We start from the raw sequence: 19,395 nt of genomic DNA on the forward strand, positions 1-19,395 counted from the left end.
TTCATGGTGGGCAGAAGGTAGCAAAGTAAGCAAGGAGAAAACCACAGCTCGTTCTACCACTTATGGAGTACTTAAGGGAAAGTAGTACTCATACCCTAATCCTAGTGTCCTTAATCCTAGCTTTGTGCCATGAATCCATCCTAGTATCACACACTGTGTATCTAGCCATCCCTGAAAAAGTCCACCTATTAACACATAAGGCTTTGGAGGCACATCTCGGCACAACCATAACGAGTAGTTATGAGGGCTCAAAAAGAAAGCAAGAGAGCCATAGAGAAAGGCTCAATTTTCTTAGAGAACACCTCATGTCTTAGACACTTTCCCACACTGCTGGTACAAAACATCTGATACCTACAAACTAAAGGAGGAGAGATTTATTTTAGCTCACAATTTGGGAGGAATATGCCCTTCCATGTCACACCCCCAGTGGCCACCTCTCCAGCTAGATTCTACCTCCCATCATGTAAGTTATGAACTCATCAGTGAATTAACTGTTCAGTATAGCACCCTCATGATCCAATGACCTTTCAAAAGTCCCATCTCTGAATGCATAAAGCTTTTGGGGGACATTTTAGATCCAAACCATAATACTACAGTAATTCTGAATAGAAGATTTCTAGGAACATGAATGGGAAAACCCCTCTGATGAACTCTCATGTAACAATGCAGATTATGTTATTGGAAAGTGATTTTGTTATAAGTGACAAAGAACTTGGCTGAATCATGTTTGTGTGTTAGAGTTTTATGGAGGGTAGAAATTACAAGTAATGGAACTGAATATTCAGCTTAAGCTATTCCTAAGCAAAGTATAACCTGATGTTTTTCCTACTCCTAGCAACTTTTTTAAGATGCATTTTTTTTTCTTTAGACCATGTTTGCAATCCATAATGATTGCATTCCTCATGGGAGTTGGTACATGTATATAACATATCTGATTTCTTCTTTCATCCCCTTCCCTTCTCCTTCTTGTTTTGTTCTCCATCCCTTCATTTCTTGACCTTCTTCCTTTTTTCAAAAGATCCTCCTATTTCTTTTTCTATATTTTATTGTACTCTTTATTTATACCTTGGTTTTCTCATGTGAAAAAATCATGCAATATTTAAGCTTGTTGGTCAGATTTATTTCACTTAAAATTATGGTTTCAAGGTGCATGCATTTCCCTACAAGCTTATGCTTCTTTATGGTAGAATACACTTCACTATGTAGAAATTCAGCAATTTCTTTATCCATTCATAGGTTGATGGCCAGAAAGGACACTTCCAAGATTTAGACCTTATAAATTGTGCTGCTGTCAACATGGATATTCGTGCTTCACTGTAAAATGATGCCTTTAACTCTTTCAAGAAGATATCTAGAAGGAACAAAGCTAGGTTGAATGGAACTTTCATCTTCTTGAGTCACTTATGTACTCGTTTTCATAATGTTTGTACTAGTTTGTATTTCTACCGACAATGTAGAGGGGTTCCTTTATCCCCCACAGCCTCTCCAGCCTCTTTCATTTCCTAATGATAGCCTTTCTTTCTGGAGAAAGATGAAATCTCCAAGTTGTTTTAATTTTCATTTTTCTAATGGCCAGAGACATTGAATAATTTTAAAGTATTCCTTAACTATTTGTACTTCTGAGAAGTGTCTATTCATTTTGGGTGATCACTTTGGATTGGATCTTTTATTTTGCAATCTATTTTTTATTTCTTTATATGTTATAGATATTATTCCTGTCTGAAGAATAGCTGAAAGAATGTTTCCCATTGTATAAGTTGTGACTTCACTCCGTTTTCATTGTTGTGCAGAAGCTTTTTGCTTGATATGATCTCATTTGTTGATTTTTTGATGTTATTTCTTGTGCAATTGGAGTTGCATGCAGAAAGTCTTTGCCTATAACTGTAGTACAAGAGTTTTACCTATTTCAGTTTTCAACAGATTAAATGTTTCTGCTTTAATATTTAGATCTTGGATCCATTTATATTTCAGCACATAGTGATAGATATTCAATTTTCTGCATGTGAATATCCAATTTTCCTAGTACCATTTGTTAAAAAGGCTGTCTAGCCTCCAGCGTATGTTTTGGCCCTTTTACCAAAGATCAGATTGTTGAATATGCATAGGGTGTTTCTGCATCCATTATCCTGTTCTGTTGATCCACATTTCTGTTTATGTGTGAGTACCATGCAAGTTTAATCACTGTGGCCTTATAATACAATTTAGAGTCAAGGATAGCTTCCTGCTTTGTCCTTCTCTAATATTGCTTTTGTTATTCTGAATCTCTTGCAATTTTATGATTGTTTTCTCTAGTGCTGTGAGGGAAGCTATTAGTATTTGCATCTGGATTGTATTAAGTCTGCATATCAGTTTTGGAAACACAGCCCTTTTGACAATACTGGTTTAGTCTATCCAGGGACAGGAACTATCTTTCCATTTTCTGATGCCCTCAATTTCCTTTTCTGAACATTGCAATTTTCATTGTGGATGTTTTTCACTCCCTTAAATTAATTCCTAAGTATTTAATTTTTCTTGATGCTATTGTGAATGTTATTATTTTACAAAATTCTTTCTTGGTGACTTCATTATTAGTGTAACTATAGGAGCACTATTAATATTTCATATTGTTTTTTTATCTTGCTACATGGCTGAATTTGATATTAATTATAGAAGTCTTATGGTGGAATTTGTTAGATTTTCTATGTGCTGGATCATGTCATCTGCAAATAATGATAATTTGTTTTATTCTTTTCCTATACATTCTTTTTTCTCTCTTATCTAATTGCTCTGGCTAGTGGTTTGAATATGATGTTGGCGAGTGTGGTGATAGTGGACATCCATGTCTTTTTACTGATTTTAGAGAGAAAGCTTTCAGTTTTTACCCACTATGATACTAGCAATAGGTTTTTCTCAGATTGAGCTAAGTTCTTTTTAGCATTATACTCTTAAGGGCTTTTATGATGAAAGATGCTGGATTTTGTTAAAAATTTTTTTCTATGGCTACTGAAAAAATTTTATGATTTTTGTCTTTGCTTCTATTCATACTATGTATTACATTCATTGATTTGCATATATTGAAGTATCTTCGCATATCTGGGACAATGCCTACTTGATAATGATGTGTGATCCTTTTCATGATTTGTTGTGTTTTGTTTGCCTGTATCTTTTGAGGATTTTCACATCTATGTTCATTAAAAATGGGGAATGCCTCATGAATTTGGATACCTTCCTTGATTAGAGGTCATGGTAATCTTCTCTATATTGTTCCAATTTTAGTATATATACTGCCAAAATGGGCATTGGTATTCAGCAAATTTTGCTTTTTTGTAATCAAAAGAAATAAGCCAGTCATGGTGGTCAATATCTGTAATTTCAGCACTCTGGGAAGCTAAAGCAAGTGGATTGTAAGTTTAAGTCCAGGCTGAACAAGTTAGTGATTTAGTGAGACCTTTTCTCAAAAATTAAAAAAAGAATGTTAAAAAGAGGGCTGGGGATATAGTTCAGTATAAAGGTCCTGGATTTAATCTTCAATACTACATTTAAGAAAAAGAAAAAAGAAAGGATGGTCTTGCCAAACACATATTTTCAAGTATCTCCTAGAAGCTTCCTATCTAGAAAGATGAGTTTAACTTTCATCTTTCTTATTTTTTTCTTAACAGTAAGATTTTGATCTAAAAGCAAAAGCCTAAAGATAAAACTGGACAGAGAAATGAAAAATCTTTTTTTTTTTTTTTTGCACTCTTAAGTATTTGTTTTTTTCACTTGTATATTACAAAAAGGACTTGCATACTGTGGTCTGGATTTAATTGTTAAAAAGACATTTTGAGAAAATGAAAAAGATAATAAAGGGTTGAAGCCTAAATTATTGATAGTTTCCTTTCTTTTCCTTTTTATTTTTTGCAATACTAGGAATTGAATCCAAAGAATATAGAACTTTCACACTAAGTTAAGACCCCAGCTTTTTATATTTAACCTTTTTATTTTTAAAAGCTAGAATTGCACCTTCACACATGGCTGGCTATGTCCTGTTCTTACTGATATTTCCTCATACTTTTCTATTGCTTTTTATTTATGAAAGTTCTTTTAAGTATAGTTAACATGATGTCGGTCCTCAGTCACAATAAATTGCATGTACAAACATAATTATAAGTATGGATTTTGTGGGAGGGAAGCTTGCAGTATTAAATATTTAGTGCAAGAGAGAAATTGATTTGAAAAGTAGGGTTGATTTAAATGTATGCGTTAAAGTATATTAACACATACATGTAACATGTAAACACCCTCTTTTTCAGTTAGTAGGGAACTAATAGATATTATTTCTTCTCAGTAAGATATGATATCCCATAGTGTTTGTGAGTTTAGGCTGTGGAATTAGGCATATCTGGATCAAAACCTAGGCTTTACAACTGAGTTCAGCAAGCTTGTTTGAGCTTTGATTTCCTCATCTGCAAAAAGGGATGATAGTGGTTTATACTTTTCAGGGTGGCCTTGCAGATGCAATAGAATAATGTTCTGTGTGTAAGGCTTGTAGTCCAAAGTAAGGGAGAAGTAAATGTCAGCCAATCCGGTGATGTTCTTATCACTATAATATTATTGTCAATCACTGTCTGGTAGTCGAAGAGCAACCAGATGGTTGAAGGGTCGAGTATAAATAAAAATATTTGAAACACACAAATACTCTTTGTTGAATATTTTTAAATGATTCATTGAGTAAGTCAGTATATACAGCCAGAGTTAGTAGTTACTCACCTTACACTGTAGCCAGTTGACAGTAGTTTTATAACCAACTCTTGTGTAGCTCTTCTATTTCATAACCCCTTTGTTTTTCTCACACATTTTTGAGGACTGAGACCCACTCTGTACCCAGCTTGCAGCCAATTATTATTGAATTTCCCTACAGACTCAAGTTCACCTACCCTTTCTCCTTCGCTTCTCCTCCCCTGCTGTACCCCCACTCCTGTGCTTACACAGTTGTCCCTGCAAAAGAAAATGTGTTTCGTTGCTCTTGATCAAGTCACATGGTTTTCTGAGAAACTACATTTTCTTTTGCTTTGTTCCTGGTGGGAAGTACTATTTTTATTCCCCCAGGAAGTCCTGTAATTGAGACAGGAAAATATGTTGCCTGGCCAAATGCCACGGGAAAGACAGTCTCCAATCTGTACAAAAACTGAATGCTCCCTTCAGAAGTGGCTATTGTTCACACTGAAGCACTAGTGGACCTCCCTGCAGCTCCCTCCTTCCAAGTTCTCACATCAGGGATGGAATTAGCCCAGTGAGATATTTCTTCCCCTTCCCATTGTATAGCAGAGGTGGTATTTGGCAACAGTACATTAAGTATCAAAAGATTGTTGTTTTTCCTTCTTTGGCATCAATTAGCTCTCTATTTCCTCTTTTAATTTTCCATTGTGATTACCCAAAACAGTACAAGATCTGAGATTTCCTAATTTACACCCAGTATTTCTCTACACAGGCATTCTGCAGTATGCAACATACAAAAGTCAATCCCCTTCCTCATATTTTAAACCAGTGAAACTCAGGCAATAAAATTGAGACATTTTATTTATTCAAGTCATGCTTAGTTGTAGGCAATGCTGGGAATTCCAGGGCACCAGTTGGGACTAGGAGGAGGTAAGAAAGGTCACCACCTAGAAAAGGCAAGCTAAGAAGCTACATGTGGTTTCTCTTTTCTCAGCCAGGAGAGGAACACCATGTTTAGAGGGACAAAATAAAAATCATCTATGCACCTTATTTTTTAAAGTAACTTTGTATCATTCTAATTTACAACTACCTCTTAATTTACTCCAGCACTTTAATTGATGGACATTTATATAAGAAAGTTCTGAAAGATATTGGTTTCATGATTCTTTGCTCAGTGAGCAGTTTCCTATTCTATGTGTAATGCCATTCAGTGGTTCAGTGATAGAGTATGTATAGATGTGCTTCTTTGATAACTTATTCCAGTCTCTCAGTTATCTTCTCCCAGTAGCAAACATTCTCTAAGATCATATCATCAACATTTCCTTCAAAGTACAAAATATCATGTTCTTAAGTTAAAGACAATTATTTGTTCATTAATAGATGCAGTCATGAGATAAGGTATTTTCAGGTTATGCAATTTATCTTGCCCAAGTAAAGCTCCATACATGTGTTTTTTTTTTCTATTTTTTCCCTAACACTGGAACCTAATATGAGTGTCTTAATTTTTCATGAATTATGTAGCCATTACTTCTTTGTGATCTATGTTCCTTATAACTTCAACAATGCTCTTTTCAATATTTAATTTGAAACCAATTTTTTCTTCAGTTTTCATTTGGTCTTTCATAGATCTCTCCCTTTGTCTCTCTGTCTCTGTCTCCTGCATCTTTCACCTCCCTAACTTGCATTTCTTTTTTAATGTGTTACATTGGCTCTCTTTTTGAGGAATATACCAACCTTGTGTGCAAAACTAAATCTGTAACTCAGAGCAAATGATACTGTATATATCCCAAAGATTGTGAAAAAGAAAAGTAGTGATTATAAACTATGACATACATATTAAGGTTCTAGGGGAGCTGAGATTTGACATGAAAAAGGCTTATTGAGTACTCTTGGGATTGGCGTTTGTGAAAGAGATAGGAAAGACTGGAGACGAGAAGGGTAACTGTGCTGTGCACCCAGCAATAATGTAAGCTAACGCCACAAGTGTCTCAGGAGCTAGAGTAGCCCTTCAGAGCTACCCCAGATTGGGTCAAAATGGTGAGGTCTTTTTCTTGCCCCACATTCAGGCATTAGATTTGGAATATTTCTGGAAGTAAAGTTGTTCTCTGCTACACCTTCCTTGAAGGGTCCTATGCCTGCAAGCTCTCAGCACCAGCAGCATTGCCAACAGCTAAGACAGGCCCTGCACTGAAGGGGAACTTGGATGGTGATTCAGTGTGACCACCACAGTCCGATTAAATCGGGAAACTGAAGACCCCAGTCTAGTTCCTTTTGATTTCATAAATTCAGAGTGAAGAAGACAATTCTGTGTGCCGCAGAATTCCATCATCTCTCTGCCATCCGATCTGTGTTGAAGACAGTGTCTTTAAAGGTATGGAGGTATTTTTTCTTCTTCTTAATTTCCCTCTCATGTTTTCATAAAGCTCTTGCTTGCTTCTGCTTTTGCCAGCCTGGGCATAGACCTTTAACATGCCCTCCTCATTTTCTCTTTCCTGCTGTGTCGGTGAGGGCATTGTCTGCATTGCAATGCTCTAAAAATGGTCTCTTTCTCTTTTCTTCTGCTTCTGATGGGCTAACGTGCTTCCAAACAGTAGTTTGTTTAATAAAATTTGAACTACTGTCTGTTGCACGCTGCTGCTAAGCATATAATTCCTGTGCCTTTTCTTTGAAAAAGCTACCGTTGGAGCAAGCTCCCCACTTTCTTTCATCCCACAGATCATTTCCATGCAGCCCACTCGATATTGCCTGGCAGCACAAGGGACAAGAATAGCAAGGAGAACTGAAACCCACGGAAGAGCGGCAGCCTCCTCCTGCCTTGTGTACTTGTAAGCTGAGCTGCTAACAAGTGGCAGAATTGATTCATTTGAATTCCATCTCCTTTCATTTCCTCTGTTTTCCCTTTGGTGTTGGTCATAATGAGCATCGGAAAATGACCCAGAACAGAGGAGGCAGATGGAAAAAGAAGAATGGGGTTGAGATAATCCACAGTTCAAATAGTCAGAATTAGCATTCACCCCCTGCCTCCCACAGTCCCTTTCATCTCACTGTGGCCACTGCACAAAGCTACCAAGGAAGTATTCATTTCACAGGTAGCCACTGCGATGGTTTTTTGCTTTGTTTTGTTTCTCAGAACTTTTTCTTGCCTTGGTACTGTCTCATTAAAGTGTCCATCTCACTGCTCTCAGAAACAGTTCAAGCTTTCCTGGCATACTTGGGAGGACATAACACAGAAGCTTCTAAGTGAAGAATATTTAAAAATAAAACTATGCCCATAGTTCTTGCCAGCCTTTGTGGTATCTGCTCTTTTCTCCTCCATTAAAGAAGAATGGTCTCTTCTGAGTGGAACAGGTGCACATTTTAAATAAAGGACCACAGAAATAATAACAGTGATTCTTTGTGTCAGGGAAAAAAGTTCAACCTAGGCAGGAACTAATCACCAGCACCAGTGAGAATGACTGTCGCCATCATCCTCCCATAATCACTGCCTGGGAGATCCACTCCCAGTCCTGGCTGCAGGCCAGAAAATATGGTTTCTGCTATAAATCACTATCGGTCCATTGTGAACAGATCTGTTCCCATTCACAAACAGAAAAGGATTTACTTCTTGGAAAGTGGAAAAATCAACTCTTCAGGTAACCAAGACCTCAGTGTCCTCATCATAGAATGAGTACCACCTATTTCTGTAGCTGAGAGACCTCAGTATCTGCAGCTTTGAAACGTTCACTGGAGCTCCAGAGAGTTGCCGCAGCAGCTGAGCACAGGAGCCCTGGAAGCCTCTCAGATGTTTCAGGTCTCTGAGGGTTTTAATGATGTCTTTCCTCCTAAACCTCAGACAAAGGAGAGAAGGGTAAAGGGAAATGCTGGTACCATTAAGGTAAAATTTTCACTTAGTATAGATTCAGTGTCCCCTTTCCTCCATCATAAATATTTGAAGTTCACATTTCAACTATTTGCTTCCAAAATCTATAGACTGTGCCACTGTCATAGGCTTGGTACTAATCCATCCAGAACACTAGGACTAGTCCTGAGATGCTAACCAATGATAACTAAGCCCTCAGAGAACTCACCCTCTTGGTGATGAGGGCTATCTCTGGATGGATTCTGAGTGAGAGTGTCATCTTTGTGACTTAGCTAGGCATCAGCTTTAATAAATTGGATATTTCATTCCCATTTCCCCAATGAGAGAATCGTTTTGGGTTTATTTAGAAATTAATTGAACAAGTAACACCTTACCATTCATGGCTCTTTTTCCTCCTATCTCGTTTTCTATTTCCATGTGAACTGTATAGAGATTTGTGCTAGCAATTTACACTGCTAAGGGTAGGAGTTCAGCCCTTACCTCATCGGACTTTTGGGTTCTTGAGAAGCTCCAGCAGCTTTATCAGCTCCACCAGTCACTCAGCTTTCCGCTGAGCTCAATGTTCTGGGCAGGTATTGTGTCGTCAGCCCCCAGGCAGCTCTGGAAATGCCCACAGCTGTGACATTCAGGTGGTACACAGGCTCAACCACACATGGGTGTTTGCTCTGTTATGTACATTGCTCCCATCTGTGACTTCAGTAATTGCTGAATTGGAAACAGAGAAAGAGTAAGAGATGCTCAGGTGGGCTCTGCTTCTGCTCAGACTGAGTGTTGCTAAATCAGGGAATCAAGGGTACCATGCCAGCCACTTTGCCTTCCTGTCTCATAAACTGTGAGTCTGTGTAAAGCAACAAGGCTCATGGAAGGTAGAAATAACAGGTTGTACATGATTAAATACATTTGCACTGATTGTGTGAAAATTGGATTAATACAGTAGCTATGTATCACAATTCCTGAAACTATCCCACAGACAATGAAACTTGTGAGTTCATACTAATATGATGATGCTCTGCTTTGTAAAATCTGTGAAAGCATTTAGAGGAGACAAGGTGGGGATTCATTTTATATTGTTCTAGAAATAGCTTTCCCTTTTCAGCTTGATTTTCTTGGTTTCTCTGGACTGATTCTTCTCATTTTTACTTATCTTACCTGCCAGTTTGTTTGCTGAGACAGAGAAAATGCTAGGCTGGGGAATTAAATTCAGGTTTATTTAAACTGGCAGGCATGTCTGAACCAGGACATAAGGGAAGTCTTACTGTGTCGTGAAGACAATTAAATGTGCTTGGAAAGTTTTATTTGGTTTGTTGTTGACAAAAGTTAAGTCCCTGGGTAACTTAATTTTTCCGGCTGATTCCCAAAGGAAAAAAATCAAGCTAACTCACAGCAACATATTTACTTGTGGAAATTTGATGAACTGTGCAGTATGGAAAAGATAGCCATAATCTCAGTTCTGATTTCTCTTTTTCTTCTTCAGTTTCTTTCCTGTGAAAGGAACATTTCTTTTTTTTTTTTAAATTTTATTTAAAAGGAAAAAGAGAAAAAACAAAGTGGTGTAAGGGTACAAGTAATACAAAACTATAAAAAAAATTAAGAAATCACCATTTAATTACACATTTATCATCTTAGAGATAGTTGCTCAAACCACAGTATCAAAGCATAAAAAGTGGACATTCAAACAGTGAGACTGCAAACAGTTGTGGAAAGGAACATTTCTTTTGATCAGGAAAAAACCCTATGTCTAACTGAGGAGGTAAAGGGCTCAGGAGGAGCTCAGAGAGGCTGAGTATTTCTAGAGAGGCTTCAAGCCATTTATCTAAAATGTACTTCACCCTTGATCTGCTGGCAAAATTTGATAAACAGGAGTCAGCCAGTCTGATGATCCCACTGAAGAACTAAATTTCCATCAATAATATTCAGACAAATTATTTGTATGACTTTGTGTTAGCTGGTTGGTTTTATGTTTTGTCCTCTGCTTTAAGGAAGACTTTAGTTTCTTTGACAAAAAATATATATCACAGGAAAAAATAAGCAAGGAAAACTATGACTTTACATAATCTCCCATCCAATCCTTAAGAAAATAAAATTTTAAAAATTACACAGAGACAAGTACATCGGCACATGCCTGTAATCCCAGCTCTCTGGAAGACTGAGGCAGGAGGACTTCAAGTCTGAGCACAACCTGTATAACTTCACAAGATCTGTCTCAAAATAAAAAATAAGGGACCAGGTATGTGTTGTACATTTAGGATACTTAACAGAATGAAAATTGAGAACATGGAATCAAGGGAAAATTATATGAAGGTAAGAGATTATTTATACACCACTTAGCTTCTGCTAACATGGTGGAGGATAACTATTACACTTTGATGGTTTATAGTTCTTTAAAGAAAAATTATAGAACTTAAAAGAATTGCTTTTGTTATAAGGTGATTCTTGACCGCATAGACTTCCATTTTGTACACTGTCTGTGTAATCTGTTTAACTTCAGACACTTTACCTACGTCGTTGATTCTATTACTAGATTTTTGAATTTCTGATTAGGGAAAAACATTGAATGGGTGGATAATCTAAGTGTACTTTATTTCTCTATTCACCTCTAAAATGAAATCAAGATCCAGGTCTGAGTCATTCCATAGTCTCAGTGTGAGCAACTTAGTGAGAATTCAGGTGAGGTCCAAAAAAGGCTTATTGGGGAGTAAAGGGCCAAAATAAACTTCTTAGGGTTCTACTCTCCAGGTCTGATTATGAAAAATAGGCTCTATAGACTGAACATTGGAAAAGAACTTCATACTATCCAGATGCAGGCAACAACTCCTAACTTAATAAAATATTATTTGTTTCAGTGTTATATGATAAGAATTGACATACATGGCATTTAAATTCATTGTTGAATCTCCAGAACCTTTGCTTCTTTTGTAGACAACTCTCAGCTGAAGAGCTGAGAAAGCTGGAGAGAATCAGCAAACCACATACACTACATACTTAGAGCTACCACACAGGCTCTGTTTGCAAAAATGTGTTTAAAACCGAAATCCTGCAATAGGAGAAATAGGTCACATTTATTATACTCTGGTGCAAGCTCTGCCTGAAGTACTTTATCTAAATAATTTCTTTTAATCATTGCTACAAATAGAAAAAAGAAAGGCCTGCTTTTATGTGCATTTTATAGATGGAGAAACCAAGGCAAAACAAATTTATTAAATGAAGTGGGGTTTAGACTCAATATTTTTCCTGAGCTTCTGATTGCTGAGCTACATTGATACAGAATTAATTCTACACCAGAAAGTGTGCTAGACACCAGGGATAGGTGAGCAAACAATATTTAAATTTGTTATTCTGATTTGACCTTAGGATTGCACAAATGTCTTTCATCTGTGTATCATTTTTTTTTCTGAACTACTTGGAGGTTACCATAACAACTTGGAGCATTATTAACTGTGAAGGTCAGCAAAGAGAATTAAATAATTTGGTCTCTAATGACAATGGAATGACTGATGCCCTTCAGCATTTAGAAATTACAACATTTTTTAAGGAGGTCTTTATTATATTTTTATTAGGAAACATCTTTTGTGATGAGTTGTTAGTCTGTATCTGTTAAATATCAATCAAGCCTGTGACATGATAGTCTGTATCTGTTAAATATCAATCAAGCCTGTGACATGAAACATAAATATATTAATGGCATTCATCATTAAAGTAGTTATGTGCATTAATTAACTTTAGACACAAAGTAAATCTCCTCAGTATAGTGGCATTTATTATTCACAAAATGATGAGTAGCATGATGATTTTTTAAAGTCTTGACTGGGGGCATTCTTCAGTATATCGTCAGCCGCAGGTTGGGTAGCTGGTGCTAATGACCCCAGGCTAAGCTTTTTATACATTTGCGGTATGACTGGCTCTGTGCTGGAAACACTGGGTTTTCCTTTACATGCTCGCTCATCATCTAGCAGCCTAGCTGGGGCTTGTTCATTTGAGATGGACAGTGTTCCTTTTGGATCAGAACTAGCATAGTGTCATTTCTGTCAAAGAGAGTCTGATCAAAGCAAAATCTGAAGACAACCTAAATTCAAGGAGGCTAAAAATAGACTCTGCTTTCTGATGAGAGGAGGGTAAGGTCACATTACAATAGAACACAGATGGTTCAGGTTGAGGAATAAGGGAAGCCACTTTTGGAAACTGTCAAACCACATAGAACATATTATCATAATCATTTTGCAGATATGAACATGGAGGTCCAGTGTTAAGTAACATGCCCTTAAAAATCATGAAATTATTAAGTAGCAAATTCCTTGAAGTAACTAGTAAAGTGTTGAATATGAGGATTAGGAATACTTAAATATGTCACATTTGAAAGCCTCTTTCTAAAAACACCACTTTATAAGCTTTTCAAGACTTTTATTAGCTATATAATTAAATGTTATTTTCCCAAATGAAAATAGGGACTGAAAATAGTGAAATTTCAAGGTATAAAAATCTAATATAATAATTCACTCATTTGCAGTTATAGGCAAGAATACTTTTAATAATAATTAATAACAAATTAATATTTAGTTACATAAAAGTGACCTTTATTGTTTTTCATGTGTGCAGTTATTGATCAGTGTTCTTCTATGGTAATATTACATAACTGATAATAATCAAATGCAGACAGAATTCTCATTTGCAAAACTTAACACCTTGTATTCCCACAGTACATTTGTTATACGAGAGCGTTTAACTAGTAGTACCTGCAGTACGGATAGTGTCAGATACTGTTCAGTAGATGTGAATTTAGCACATGCCTCCTTCTATGGATTATTAGACTCTAAAATTAATGAACCATGGAGGCACCTACAATAGAGCCTCCAGATATTAACACATTGTGGACAAATTTATGGCAGATTCTTGAAAAGCTTATGTCCATTGGTTCCCAATGATGCTTTTTTTCAGGTTTATATGCCTTTAGGATATTCATTTGGCAGAATTTTTAAGCACCCAGTATTCTATAGAACCCTTGGAAAATTCAAAAATGGTTCTGATCTTTTTGCAGTTTTATTCAGAGTCAACAATATTTGTCAGACATCTACTATAAGACAGACATTAAACAAAAATATACCTGAAATACGTGAAATAGGTATTAGTCTCATTTACCATTGAGAAAACTGATTCAGAAGAGGTAATTGACTTAACCTAAAATTCCCCAGCTAGCATCAGAACTAAAGCAGAACCGGATTTTATCTGGCATCAGGGCTTTAACATCACCTATACACTATGCTAAGACTCAAATCTTTAAATGATTGCCCAGCAGGCTCACTGGTAAGGAGTGACACAATGTTGTATCTTTTGTAACTCCTGAGGTTAGGTTATCAGTCTATGCCTACTAGTCAATCTCTTCATTTATTACCTAGTTGTTATTATGATCATACTCATGGCAAGAAATTGCAACAGTTGGGAACAGTGTAAGATAAAAATTAAAACTTCTCAGTAAAATCAGCCTTCAGGTTCTTAGAGGTAAGACAATGATTTTTTTTATTGTTCTTCCTATTTTTTATAGCTTTTGCCACTGTGTGTTTAAGAGAATCTTCCTGTTTTACGTAAATAAGATCAAACGTACCAATTTTTTCCTCAGTAGTGTATATTTGACATTTGAAAATCCAGATTTACATATTGTTTTGTTCTTTTTATTTATATACCATGTTTATTTGGTTGATATATTTGTGATGAATGTTGAGAGTAATTGTTTCTTTTTTTACTTTATTAATATCTCTTTTTACTTTTTTACTGTAACAAACAGTAACTCAAAAAAGAAAAACATATCAACTTCTTTACAGAGCTATATTTTTCATGGAAAACACATAAAGGCATCATTTTTTCCCAGTTACTCTTGGGAAGACTAGTGAGCGCCTATCTAGAAGATGATAGAGGATCTGTACATGAACTCATTTTTAATATAAATTTTTTCCAAAAGGTAGGACACTGCTCTGCTGGCCTTCTCTGTTCTATCCAGAGGTGCTCACCGGATGCTATGATGACTAAGGTCTACAAAGTCTTTGAACAAGATGGAGTAATTCATCCTCTTCAAACTACCACCTTGCCCATGGCACAGCCCAGCTTTACCCAATTTACTTTGGATACTGTGTACAGGTACATGGAACTAGATACATGTAGACACTATGGACACAGATGCATGTAAACTAGACATATGTAACCAACTCTCTCTCCATTGAAAGTAATTACTTGTCATGTTACCCAGTGGTTACCTGAATGATGTAGACCATGAATAGAATTATTTTAATTCCATGTTATAATATAAAAATGAGAGACAAAGTGATTGTCTAATGAAATAGTACATAAATAAATATAATATAAAACTCCACTCACAGATTATGACCATTTAGAACCTGGAGAAAGACAGAAACACAAACTTGTTACCTATCCTAAATAGCATTCATTAAATAATGCATGTATATATGTCTAGAAGAGTTAAATATTTGATTAGTTGCAGGTTTAAATTCTGAATAGTCTTCTTAATGTATAAAAATAATTCTATCTGTTTATAATGGTATTTGTGTAATGTTCTCTGTTTGTGTATGGGAAGACTGAATCCCTACACAAAAGTCTCCTAGTCTTCAGGGATCAACATCCTCTCCCCCAGTGCTCAAGGATGCTGCTGTCATCGAGGTGATCACATGCACATCTCTGCATGGAAAGTTCCCAGTTTGAAACCATTGTTCCAGCACAGTTGTCACCATCCCTTTATACTCACAGATGGGGCATGTGATCTGTCTGTTCAGCCCTACCACATTTTTTTCCTATCCTCATGTTAGCATGCGCCTCTAATACACACTATTCTTAAATGAAAATTTAGTTTTTCATAGCTGAGAAAAACTTTCACAGGCCGATGATTTTACCTCATGCTGAAAACCAAAGAATATATATATATATATATATATATCCAGTGAAATTTTAAAGACATTGATTATTTTGTTGAATAGAATTTCATTCTTGGGATTCTTTACAAATTCTGAAATTAGAAAATTTTTATTTCTAATAATAGCTAATAATCTTTCACTTTATTAGACTATATATATGACATCTTTATTTTCTTCTTTTGGTGCCAGGAAATTCAGAACTAAGCCAAACACTTGGTTGTGGCAAAGGCTGTTAACTCATATAGAAAAGAGAGTCTGACAGAAATGACTTTAAGTTCTTAGCTTTTCATGGCTACTGTAACAAATTAACATAAACTTTGTGACTAAAACAATGTACACCTACTGTCTTCCATTGCCAGAGGCAGAAGTCTGAATTGGGTTTGAAAGGGCAAACGTTAATTTTGTTGGAAGACCACACTTCTTCCAGACTCTAAAGGAGAATCCATTCCTCATTATTTTCAGATTCTAGAAGCTGGTACTGTCAGTATTCCTGAATTTGAGGGCTGCATCTCTTCAGCCCCTACTTTAGGAATTGTACTGCCTTCTCTTTCTCTGTGCCAAATTGTCCTTTCTTTCCTTATAAGGATGTTTGACTACATTTAGAGCTCATCTGGATAATTCACAATAACCTATCTTGAGATCCTTAACCTAATCACATATGTCACGTCTCTTTTTACATAAAGTAACATTCACAGGTTCCAGAGATTAAAACCCAGAAAATTTAGAAGCCAATCTTTAGGCTTACCAAAACCTACCATTTGGCTTTCAGTGATTCATGTGCATTCTCCATGTAAAATATATTCATCACATTACAATGACCCCTGAAAATCACACCCTATTTCAAAATCAACTCAAAAATCCAAAATTTCAGCTAAATATCACCAATTTAAAGCTCCCAAATCTTGTTATTATAGTCAAATATGGAGAGATTCTGTAAATGAGCTATGCTTTGGAAAAACTTGTTTCTGTCTTTAAAGCATTAGCTCCACTACCCTGTTAATAGTAGTTACACACAAAAAGTTAGTCACAATCAGGATTATTCCCTTCATCCTCTCATTCACTGTATCCCATATTCTCTTTACCATGCCATGATTCCATTGATCTAAAGTTTTGAATACAAACCATTCAAAACCTCCTTAAAATAATATGGAAAAACTAATGATAAATAAAATTTAAATTACTCTTTAAAAATAAATTTAAAAAGGACTGTCGGAATTGGGGTTCAATTCAGGTTAAATATGCTTTGGCATGAATACTGTACACATATTGGGAGATCTCATACTAGAATTTGCTTAAAAAATAAAATGTAAGGCTCACTCCAAAAAAAGGTATGATATTTTGGGAAAACAATTAAATACTAAAATTTATGATAGATCCTTATTTTTTGGCAATTGAAAGTTTCTGAAATACATTTTCTTAAAGCCATTAGGCCCTTGATGTGTATCTTATTCATGTTATGATTTATTATTGATGTATTGAATCAATTCCTCAGCAAGTAAAGCTTGGAAATGTGAGTGATTTGATAAACTCCTGGAATTTATTCTTTGGAGACAGGTTTGACTCCAATTTCTAGCTGTTAGTTTTAGATCTCATTCCTGTGCTTTTTCCTCCAACTCAGTAACTATTATCACAGCTCTAGCAGAAGAATGATAGTACAGTCAATGTTAAAGTAGGGTAAGTTTTCTCAAGGAAAAAATATTAACAATTGTGAACCACAACTGAATTCAGCATAAGTTAGTGCCTCTGAGGGCAGTTTTCAAGCTATTTTGAACTCTGGTGAGTCTTTGATAGGTACATTTATATAAACTATATTTTAAAAGCTTGCAAAGCTCTCGCTGTTGTAAATGCCATAGGCACTTGCTAGGAAATACTAACAGAGAAACAGAAGGAAAACCAAAATGAATGGATTCCCATTTAATCTCTCCATATTGCAGCATATTGCATAATCACTATAGATGTTAGCCAAGATATAGTGGTATCTTTATCTTTTGCTGTATATCCACAGAGGGCTGAAGTCTTGTTTTCAAAGGCGAATTTTTAAAATGTATTTATTTTCTCAGTGAATTTGTGAGTCTGAAGAACTCCTAAATCCACTTTAAAATGCTATCTCCTGCAGGAAGGAGGCAGTACATTCAGAAAAGTGAGGTTCTTTCCAGTATACCAAGGTTTTACTTACAGATGTACTGTGTGAAACCAGTTTAAAAAAGGAAACTCACTCCTTAAACTGATAGAGATCTGGGATAAATATCAAATATCAAAATGACATGCCGTTTTGATTAAAAAAATGTTGTTTCAGACTAGGCTTTAAGAGATTCTAACTGAAGAAGGGGAAGTGGGATTGACTTTCCCAAACCTTGTAAACAAAGACCAACACAGAGCTGGTTTGACATTTGAAATGTAACACTTGTCTCTCCATATTCAAAAGTGACCAGTAAGAGAGATGTGTAAACCAGCAAATGTTGAATGGAAAGTTTTCTGGGGAGTATCTGGGATCTAGGACCTGTCCTGCTTACTGAATGAAAAGATGACTATAAATACCTAAGGAAGGAGAAGTCTGAATAGAAAATCTGAAAAGTTAGTAGAAAATATTCTGTAGACTGAGCATACTTCTTTGATTCTGGGACCATTCCATTCCACCTGAAACACAGTGTTCAGTATTGTCTATTCCTAAAAATCTAATAGTCACTCATTCTGCAATTTTATTTGCCTGAAAATAACTGTACCTTCATTCTTTCTTTTAAAGGAAATGGAGAAGCCAAGATATAGCTCAGTAGCATAAACACCTGCCTGGCAGGTGCAGTGTACTGAGTTCAATTTCTGGTACAAAATAAAAGTAAATGGAGAAATCAAAATATATCATGGATAGTTACAAATTCTTTATTGTGATATGATCATATGTAATCAAACATATACAATATGGGAGAAAATGATATGAACACTTTCATCCCTAGCAAGAGTCTGTTGCCAAAGACTTCTAATGTGATTTCCCTTTTTAACTTTTTTGTGAGGCAGTTTTTAAAAAATGTTTTAAAAAACATATGAGAAGTAGCAAATAGTGGTGAATACTGTCATGACAGTAAAGGAAGGTAATCTTCAGGACATTACCCTGTATATGTGGTGTACATGTGGGTTGAGCTTTGGAAGTGTTTGGCCGTGGGGGAGGCTAAATAATGTGATTTTGAGCCAAGGCCTGCATCATGATAAGAAATTAACTGTGCAAGTAAGAATAAGATTAGCACATTTAAACAACAAAGGAAGGGAACTTAGTTATTGTTGCATAACAAATTACCACAAACTTACTCACTTAACACAACATGCATTTATTTTCTCCCATGTTGTGTGGGTCAAGATTTTATCTCACTTTAAGATCTGTGCTTAAAATCAAGCTTGAGTTATCACTTCTGGGCAGTATTCTTATCTGAGCTTGAGGTTCTATTTCAATTTCAATGGTTGGCAGGACTCAGATTTTTCTACTTATAGGACTATTTTTATTTTATTTTATTTTATTTATTTATTTATTTATTTTTTTTTGCTGAATATTCACACAGTTGCTTTTACTTCCTAGGGACTGCCTTCAGGCCCTACTCATATGACACTCACAATATGATGGCTTGCCTCTTCAAGGACAGGAAGAGACTGTCCAGTCAATTAAGACAGCCTTATGTAATGTAATCATAGACTGAGTATTCACCATACTTGCTGTGAAAAATAACTAATCAATAATGACTGCATCATCATATTTATGGGTTATACTCACACTCAAGAGGTATTATATAGAACACATGCACACCACAGCACAATTCTTGTCTTGGTGAGCACCTTAGAATTCTGACTGACACAGGCAGTGCAACATCTCTTTTGTAGGTGAGGTACCAAGTTAGAGACTGTGTTAGTTACCTTTATTGTTGCTGAGACAAAATACTTGACATCCAAAGTTAAAGGAGA

At 35.8% G+C, this 19,395-nt stretch overlaps 1 protein-coding gene and 1 non-coding gene across 8 annotated transcripts in view; one reads left to right on the top strand and one right to left on the bottom strand.

Moving 5' to 3' along the window:
- The window catches only part of Lrrc3b (leucine rich repeat containing 3B), an 82,632-nt gene that overhangs the window by 51,040 nt on the left and 12,197 nt on the right, over positions 1-19,395 (top strand). The window contains exons 2-4 of one of the 7 annotated variants that reach the window (XM_063257044.1): positions 6,803-7,048; positions 7,393-7,502; positions 14,487-14,662. The exons of 2 other annotated variants lie outside the window; for them this stretch is intronic. The gene's annotated coding sequence lies outside the window, so the exon portion shown is untranslated. The remainder of the gene's footprint in view (positions 1-6,802; positions 7,049-7,392; positions 7,503-14,486; positions 14,663-19,395) is intronic. 4 more of the 7 variants (XM_063257047.1, XM_063257045.1, XM_063257048.1 and 1 more) reach the window with 4 other exon arrangements.
- LOC111754721 (U6 spliceosomal RNA) lies at positions 3,173-3,279 on the bottom strand. The gene has a single exon (XR_002789391.2). It is a non-coding gene; the product is annotated as a U6 spliceosomal RNA (small nuclear RNA).

Source organism: Cavia porcellus, unplaced genomic scaffold, assembly GCF_034190915.1.
Source record: "Cavia porcellus strain 051 isolate PalLab524CR breed Dunkin Hartley unplaced genomic scaffold, mCavPor4.1 scaffold_10, whole genome shotgun sequence".
NCBI classification, from domain to species: domain Eukaryota; kingdom Metazoa; phylum Chordata; class Mammalia; order Rodentia; family Caviidae; genus Cavia; species Cavia porcellus.